We start from the raw sequence: 8212 nt of genomic DNA on the forward strand, positions 1-8212 counted from the left end.
AATAAAATTTAGATAAAGTAAATAATATTGCAAAGCGAAGCGGAGTGTTTATAAAATTCCTCAACTACAGGCGAACCTTGCTTCTGTTTCTCGTTTTCACATCCTGAAATTTTTTTCCCTATTTTACCTCGCTAACATCCACATTCGGCCTTGCAAACTACATACAGCAGAATGACGAACGATGTTGACTCGATTGTCACTGCAATGATGACGACTCAATGTCGAGATGCAGCGTCCAATTTGGCGAAGTGATTTATTACCCTTGACGATCGGTGATCTCGCATCCCGGCATATTTTTGCGATTTTATTATTTATTATTTTTTTCTGTCGTTTACAAGACCAAAATAACTCACCGAGAATGAAAAGTGGCTGACGCGCGTTTCTCGGCACCTTTTTTACTTTCGGTCTCTTCCGTTTCCCCGATTCCCGGTACACTTAATTAGTCTACGGATCTATTACGGACAAGCCGAGTATCAGTTTCGCGCGTGGCAATAATTCGGCCTTTGTTGCATCGACGAAGCTGAAGCCGCTCCCGTGACATTATTGCTGCACCTATATGTATAGTAGACTCGATGCAATTACGCCCATTCAGTGACTAATTTGAGAAACACGACTCATTCAATCGGTCAAAATCGGTACAGCTAGTGCAGAATTCTGTGTACAGGTAACTCTTGTATGGACTGATAGCAGCTAAACTACGGTACGGTGACCGAGTTATTTATTTTTCTATTTTCTCGTCGACCGAATTTGTTTCGTTTCGTTTAATTTTTTTTTTTTTTTATATCTTTTTCTTTTACTGCCCTGGACTAATGACGCATTCACCTGGCGAAGGTATGCACGTGAAAATTCCAATACTTTTATGATTCCGAGCCCGATTCGCCGGAGTCTATAATAAATTTTATATTCAATGAGGACTACTCGCATGTGTACGTTGCTTTTTTATTCAAATTTTTGCCAAAGTATAGGAGCTATGTATGTATACGCTTTCAATATAGCCGTGTCACGAAACGTATGACTTTCATGGCAGTCTGATTATTACGGGTATGGTGTACGGACACGATGGCGCCGAAGCATTTCGCTTTCCGAAACGAATCAGGATCAGAGCTCCAAACCAAAAATATCTTATCTCGTCTCACCGACCGAAGACTCAAAATGGAAAGAGACGTATGGCAGTCGCGTAACAGTGATTACGAGCGTTTAAATACGAAAATAGAACGTGTGTTCGGTGAATGAAAGAAAAAAGTTAAAGCTTGTCATTACGAAATAGTCAATAGTCAGTAGTCGTGCAAAGATGTGACTTGCAGTGTAAACTTTTCGCTGTGGACTAGATACGCGTAATCGTTTTTCAAGAACCTGAGCCGTGGTAGAGGGCGGGAAATGTGGAAGTTAGTTTTGCGAAAATTAATCCTGTCAGATAACTATTTTACCGTATAACTATTCCCTAGAAACCGATGTACCTACCAGATTTTACGCGAAGAGTTTTTAGTGATTGGATTGAAACTGCATTTTTAGTCAACTCCCTGCGGGATTTCCTTTGACCTAATTTTCTCAATTTCTTGTGTGAAGATCGCAGGGGAAGAACGTGTCGAGCATGAGCGTGGGGAAGACTGCGAAATCCTTGAAATGCAAATTTGCGTTATCCGATGAACCAGTTTCGAGGTAAGTTTGTTCGAATCGAAGGAGACGCGCTGGTTCTGCAATTGCGGACCAGGATGATGTATCTTGACGAGAAAACGTCCGAGAGAATTAAGAGCGGAACAACTCGGTAGTTCTGCTCGAGTCGATCATCACGAGTTACACAGCAAGACGTTTGAGTTGTTTCGCCGTGCAATGCGGGCGAAAATTCCGAATCGTAAAAACCATAACGAGCGAGGAAGAGAAGAAAAAGAAAAACAAACGAGGTAACTGGGATGAAACTGACCACCGACAAGAAAAGAAAATAATAAGAAATGTTAAAACAAGCGATACCTACTTCCACATCGAGTACACTTGAAAGCTCGAATGCCCCCCTCCCCGTCCCCCGGCTCTTTCTCCACCGTCGGACCATAAAAAAGCGCACGCTCGCCGCCCCCGTGAAAGAGCTTTTATTTCCGGAACTCTATATCTTTGGTAACCCAGGGCGAAGTGGTGCTGGCGTGGCGGTTGATTGGATACGGAGATACTCGTTCGTACGTCCGTTCTATCCGCATTGATACGCTGCCTGGCTAGACTCTGCACCAACCGAGATTTCAAAGTACTCTTACGGCTGCAATATCAACGCGTACGACGCGCAAACTTGCAGCCGGGAAACTTGGCTCGGGTAACTCAAACCTGGCAGGGTATAGTTTGCCGGGAAAACGGTGAAGCGCTACGTACATGTTATTGTCCTGGTTACACATCCGCCACGCCATGTTAGTCCTGTTACTCTTTCGAGCTTCCGTGCTTTCGATTATGGCCTCGGAGTTTATCACCCAGAAAATAGGAAAGCGAGCGTACCTACCATGAATCACTGGGACTCTGCGGTACGCGTGACCAGGTGTTACATGTAACGCTGGGAGTGTCGCCGAGTAATCGAGGTTAAACCACCCTTTCATACGCCGTATCTACCCTTCCTCGTTGAGTTACACTGAGATTACGTCGAGTGCATATTTTCCATCGGAAACTCACCCGCCACCTCGCTCTTTGTCTATCCACGGGAATCTCCGTTTATTCTCTTGCAAAAATATCCCGCACCGTGGGATTATCGTTTGCTGGCTACAGACTTTTATCGAGATCTAACGGTCTGCCGAGTTTTTCAGATCTTAAGGATTTTTCTTTTCTTTTTTCGCGCATGGTTGAAAAGAGCGATGTAATGAATTTCGACCGATTTTGCAGGGTGAGCTTTGAATCCGTGGTTTAATCATCGCGTTCTCTTCTTGTGGGAAAAAAAGTTTCCACGTTTCGAAATCAATTATTCGTCGTGCGGAATAGTGCTGGAACATCGTCTTTGAAAACAATTTCTTCTCTTCTCTGCAGTTTTATCAGCAAGTTTTGATATAGTTTCGACGTTTTTATCTGATAATGAGAGATCAGAAATTCGTTACGAAGACCTTAGTGAAAGTCAATAAACTTGTAAGTGAATTTTAGTCTTTCAATGGAAAATAGGTTGAATATGTAGTGCGACTATTGTATCGAAGAAAACAACTCAAATTCGATGAAAAAACTGAATTTTCTTTAAACTTAGACTCTGATATTCCAAAAATTTTACAGGCGTTAAGATTTTAGTGCAGGAGTACTAATCTGATACATGAGTGCAAGAGTGAATGTTACAGATGCAGAAAAGTAAAAATTCTTAACTTGGCTTGTAACGAGTTAGACTGAATTGTACAGCTGTAACAAATTTCGATACAATCTGAGGTAATTGTCATACCATTTACAGTGCGGTTTATTTCGCTGCCAAGAATTCTTTTTAATTTGTAGGTACTTCTCAGTTCCGTAGCTTTAAGGCGAGAAGTTAGAATTTCATTACGGAAACGGAACCCGATTTTCCGCAGATTACTACGATGATAAAATTGGAGAATAAAAAGCTGTGTAGTATAATATAAAAAGCTCCGTAATATTTTCATCGATGAAAATTCGTCTAGAAACAAGGCGAGCGGTTGGAAAAGTTTTAGGGAACGCTATTTGTCGAACCAGGTCACATCACCGACGGCGATTCGGACTTTGATAAGCCGTGTTTCAGGCTCAACAAATCCAGGATTATAACTGAGCTACGCACAGCTGGTCTGCCGGCATAATCTGCGCTGTTATATACCCGGAATCTTAATTGATATCGTGGATTTATGCGACGAATTCTTATTTTCAAAAAATCGCAACGGGCGTTCGGCGTTCCGAGATACGCGATGCGAACAAACGAACGTTCTTATCATTTCTCGAATTTAATTTGCCCTCCGTCGTAAACCTCAGCGGGAACTCGAATATAAACTTAAATACACAAATGACGAATCCTGCAGTTCGGCCCAACAAAGGACGAAGGAAAAGCTTCCGCTCGAGTTGATTGCCACTTTGGTGACGCGGTCTTGTCGGAGGTTTTTGACCAGAACAATGCTTCGACGGCATCTCTCTTTCTCTCCTCTTAGCTCTCCCTCTCTCTGTTTATTCTTATCTTTAGTCGTAACCGTGGCATTCGGCGAGTCCCGATGTTTCCAGCTATATTTCAAACGGACAGACTTACGTTGCGTGCTGAAAATTGCTGGCGAAAGAACCCCAGAAGAAATCGGGCCAAAGTAACAATCACAGTGGAGAAGTTTTGTCGGAAGAAAATGTCGCAGTTGAATTACACTGTTTTTCATATATTGTTATTCTTATTATTATCATTATTCTTACAGACATATTTTAGTATGTAAGCTTACGTCCCGTTAAGATGGGGGGGATAGTTTGAACCGTCTAAAATAATGTCTATTATTTTAGGATTTTTTTTTCAAAGAAAATGAAAATACTTAAAGCACTTTGAGTTTTAGGACTTTATTATTTATAGTTTCAAAAACATTTTCTAATTTTTTCGGGTTAAATTAACTACAAAACGGCGCCATGGCGCATATAAGTAGCGAACAACTTCGAACTCGAGGCTCTTTGCGGTCGCGTATCTCCTGACGTCACTGTTCAGCTTGTAACAGATAGAAAAATTTGTACAAAAAAATTTTAGGATTGAAATTCAAAAATCTAGCCATGAGTTTGAATCGATAAACAAGTCTTATAGATTGTGTCAAAATTTTGAAAACGTGGTCGTTAGCTACTCCTATGCGCCATGTCGCGATTTTGTTATCAAGTTCAATGAAAAATTCTAAAATGTCCTTGAAACTATAAATCATAAAGCCCTGACACTGAAATTGCTAAGTGGTTATATGATTTTGGACGGTCCAAGCTGTACCCCCCGCCCCTCATACAGTAAATCTTTAAAACATCTTGTATTTGCTTGAACTTTTCGTGAAAATGAATTTCGAGATGGAGTTCATACGGAACCGTTGCGTCTGTTTGAAAACCAGAGGAAGAAAAGTAAAGTCCGTGAGAAGGGTATAAAATGTAATCAATACACCTGGACGCTAACTTTGATTAAGAGGATTTTTCACCGTGAAAATGGATTGCTACAATTAAACGGTTCCCTTTATTCCGGAGAGAACATTCAATCTTTCATGCATCAAAATTTTTTTTTGCCCCTTGATAAGCTGGAAATACACATATATCAATGAATATTAATTTCCGGATAAATACTTCAGTTGTGAATCGACCTGAAGCGTCGGTGTAGACGCAGGGAAATGAAAATCAATGAATTTCTTTTATCGTCTCCGACACTAACGAACGGCCCAATTCCACGTCTGTTAATTTTCATCCAGCTGTCGTTCACAGCTTTGCAAATAAATTGGAAAGCATTTTTATTGCCACAGTGACACGCGGTTATTAGTAACCTATGTTGACGCAGAGCGCCATAGATTCACAGACGGATAACCCTGATCATGTCATACCTTCCGCATAAAACCCTTAACCTGTTTCTCGGTCAAGATTCTCGTCGATGAATTCTATCGGCAGTAATGGAACGAACTTTGTGCGTTCCTTTTTTTGCACAGTGTAATTTTTTTCAGGGTGCGATGATCAAACCGGCAGGTGGAGGTGTAACGCATGTCTTGTAGGTGCTGCCTGCGTGTAATGAAGAAGGTTTATTTATTTTCGAGGTGCAAGCATGGAATCGTGCTCAAGCTAAGGTGACAAGCCTTACCTTTCAGCGTGTCAACCTAACTCCAAGTAGGCTGTCATAATCCCGAAGTACGTTTCGAGAATAAATTATCGCGTAAATTATGTTTCGTTTCAAGTACGGTGATCCAGCCAAACTGGGCTGCTTTCCACTGAACGTTCTAATATTGTACCGTGGAAGTTTAGAATTTTGGAACTTAAACGACAGCAAGACACAAGGCAGAATTAAGCCAGGTATGATTTTCAGAAAACCAAACTGCACCGCACGGAAACTATACCCGTGTCACGTGCGGAGCGGTCTCGCACGCGACGACTTCACCCTCTTTGTTATTAACGAGGTTTATATTTAATTTTTACGTGGATTAGGAGGCGACGTCCTCTACAGGGCGTTCCGTGGGAAATGGTTTGAAGGATTTCAATTATTTTGTACCAATATTTTGAATGGAAGCAAGTAGAAATGTTTAATGAAATAACTGGAAGCAGCAAGGTTATAGACAAGGAAGCTTACAGTACGTTCTTATGCTACTCACGTTCTCGCTCTTTCGCACTCTCTCTCGCGGATTCTGCTTCGGCCTCGCAGGTGCCGAAGTTTACACCTTCACTCACTCACTTGCGTACTACACGGCTTGATCAAGTTCGTGGCTTTGCGTATTGCGCTTAATTCTAACTTCACAGACTGATGTCGCGACGCGAGATGCTTGGACGACCGGGGGTAGATTTAAAGGGAATTCTCTCTTTGATCGTCGGAGACCCAAGACTGATAACTCTTTACTCGACAGCTCTGAAGGAGGCTGATTCCGTAAATGTTGGTTTGATGCTGTCTCTAACGGACTGTCTTCGCTCGCTCGTCCGACACCCTTGGGAACGTCGGTCGGCGAGCGAGCTTTTCACTGACTTTGCAATTTCGAACAAAGGCTCGCCTCGCAACGGTCATCCTCGAAGCGCGTGATTTCGCGCTCGCCTCATCCCGGTGTTGATTACAATAAGATCTGGCGGGCGCGAAGACGCTGACGTTGCTGGCGCTGTCCAACTGCGCCGTTGCGCTTGGCTATACCACGAACTGATTATAATAAGATATTTTATATGGACTAACTAAAACTATGCTTCCTTGTCTCTAAAGATAATAATCATGAAAAATGATAATTGTTATGATCGGTAATATATTACAGTTTTGGGTAAATGTGCGGCGCTCGTGACACCCGAATAACACAAGCGTGAAACACATTACTCGAGGTGTTTTGCCAGCTTTTTTACCATCTTGCAAAGTGTAATGTAACCACACGTATAATATAATAAGAAGCCTGCAGACTCTTGCGCCTGAATGTGAAAAGGTAATTTCATTCTTCGCGACTTATGTAAAATGAGATAAAATGTTAATGACAAGAGGTAACTCGGAGTCTCGTACCGCTATAACCCATTTGTTGAAGGATATATTATACTGGCATTTTTCAACGGAGACAAAGGAAACTTTTCTAGTATTATCAGGCGTTACGTGACGGGCACAACAGTTTTTTAATTGCTCATTACCGCGGGTACCGTTGCACCTGACAATTATTAGTCAATTGTAGGCAAATACGTTCCAGTTGGTGCGGAATTCTCAGGAACATTTGCCACCGAATTCCGCAAACGATGTCCGCAACAACCAGCTGCTGTCGCAAATATGCCGTTAGCTAATTCGTGCCAATTGACAATCGTGGCATTTCTAGATGCTCTTAAAGACCGATTGAAACACTTCGCAGCATTTAGAACTCCGGTTTGTAGATCAGTGTAGGTACATATCCAGCTACGGTATGTATTACATCCAAAGTTGTACGGTTACACAGAATTCTATGGGGGAAGTGCAATTTGTCTGGTAACCGAACTCGACGTCTGTCTCCGCGGATATCAGATGAAGTGAGAAGGGTTGACGAACAGCCTATTTTTCTTTTCTGTTTTTTCTCGCATATCTCTTGGGAAAGAATCGTTATCTGAATGGTCAATTCCATACGCCAGAGTTGCGACCCAACTGCAGTATATACAGGATGAGGAAATTTAAACACTGATGGAATTGGGCATTTTGTTTGCTGTACGGCGATTTCAGAAAATATCACGTATATAACCGCAATCGTTGCTTTCTGGAAAGTGTCATGAAATCCAATTAGCAGTTTTCTTTCAGAAACTAATATCCCAAGGTCTGCAACAAATCGCGTACAGTATTCTACGTAAGTTTTTCTTTACTCCGAGTAAAGAGAAAATTTTCCCGAAAGGAGGTCGGCAACTTCTCGTATATAATACGTGGATTCGTGCAACCCAAAGGATTTGCCGAGTGCCCGTGTTTCGACGCAGTATATAAAGTATACATGTATATAATTGAAAAACACAAACAGAGATTACGTCGTGGACGGAGAAATTAAGTTTTCAAATATTCTCTTTTGATGTTAATGTACCTTTCAAATCCGTCCCGAGTCGAGACTCGCCGGGTCTTATGACTCGTGCCAGGTTTTTATTTGGCTTTCTTTTTGGATTT

At 41.8% G+C, this 8212-nt stretch overlaps 1 protein-coding gene across 1 annotated transcript in view; it reads right to left on the minus strand.

The window, feature by feature from the left end:
* Nucleotides 1-5981, minus strand: part of LOC124177959 (neo-calmodulin-like) — a 79845-nt gene extending 73864 nt beyond the window's left edge. Inside the window, exon 1 of the mRNA XM_046560956.1 lies at nt 5732-5981. The gene's annotated coding sequence lies outside the window, so the exon portion shown is untranslated. The remainder of the gene's footprint in view (nt 1-5731) is intronic.
* Between the last annotated feature and the right edge of the window lie 2231 nt (nt 5982-8212).

Source organism: Neodiprion fabricii, chromosome 3, assembly GCF_021155785.1.
Source record: "Neodiprion fabricii isolate iyNeoFabr1 chromosome 3, iyNeoFabr1.1, whole genome shotgun sequence".
In the NCBI taxonomy this organism is placed as follows: domain Eukaryota; kingdom Metazoa; phylum Arthropoda; class Insecta; order Hymenoptera; family Diprionidae; genus Neodiprion; species Neodiprion fabricii.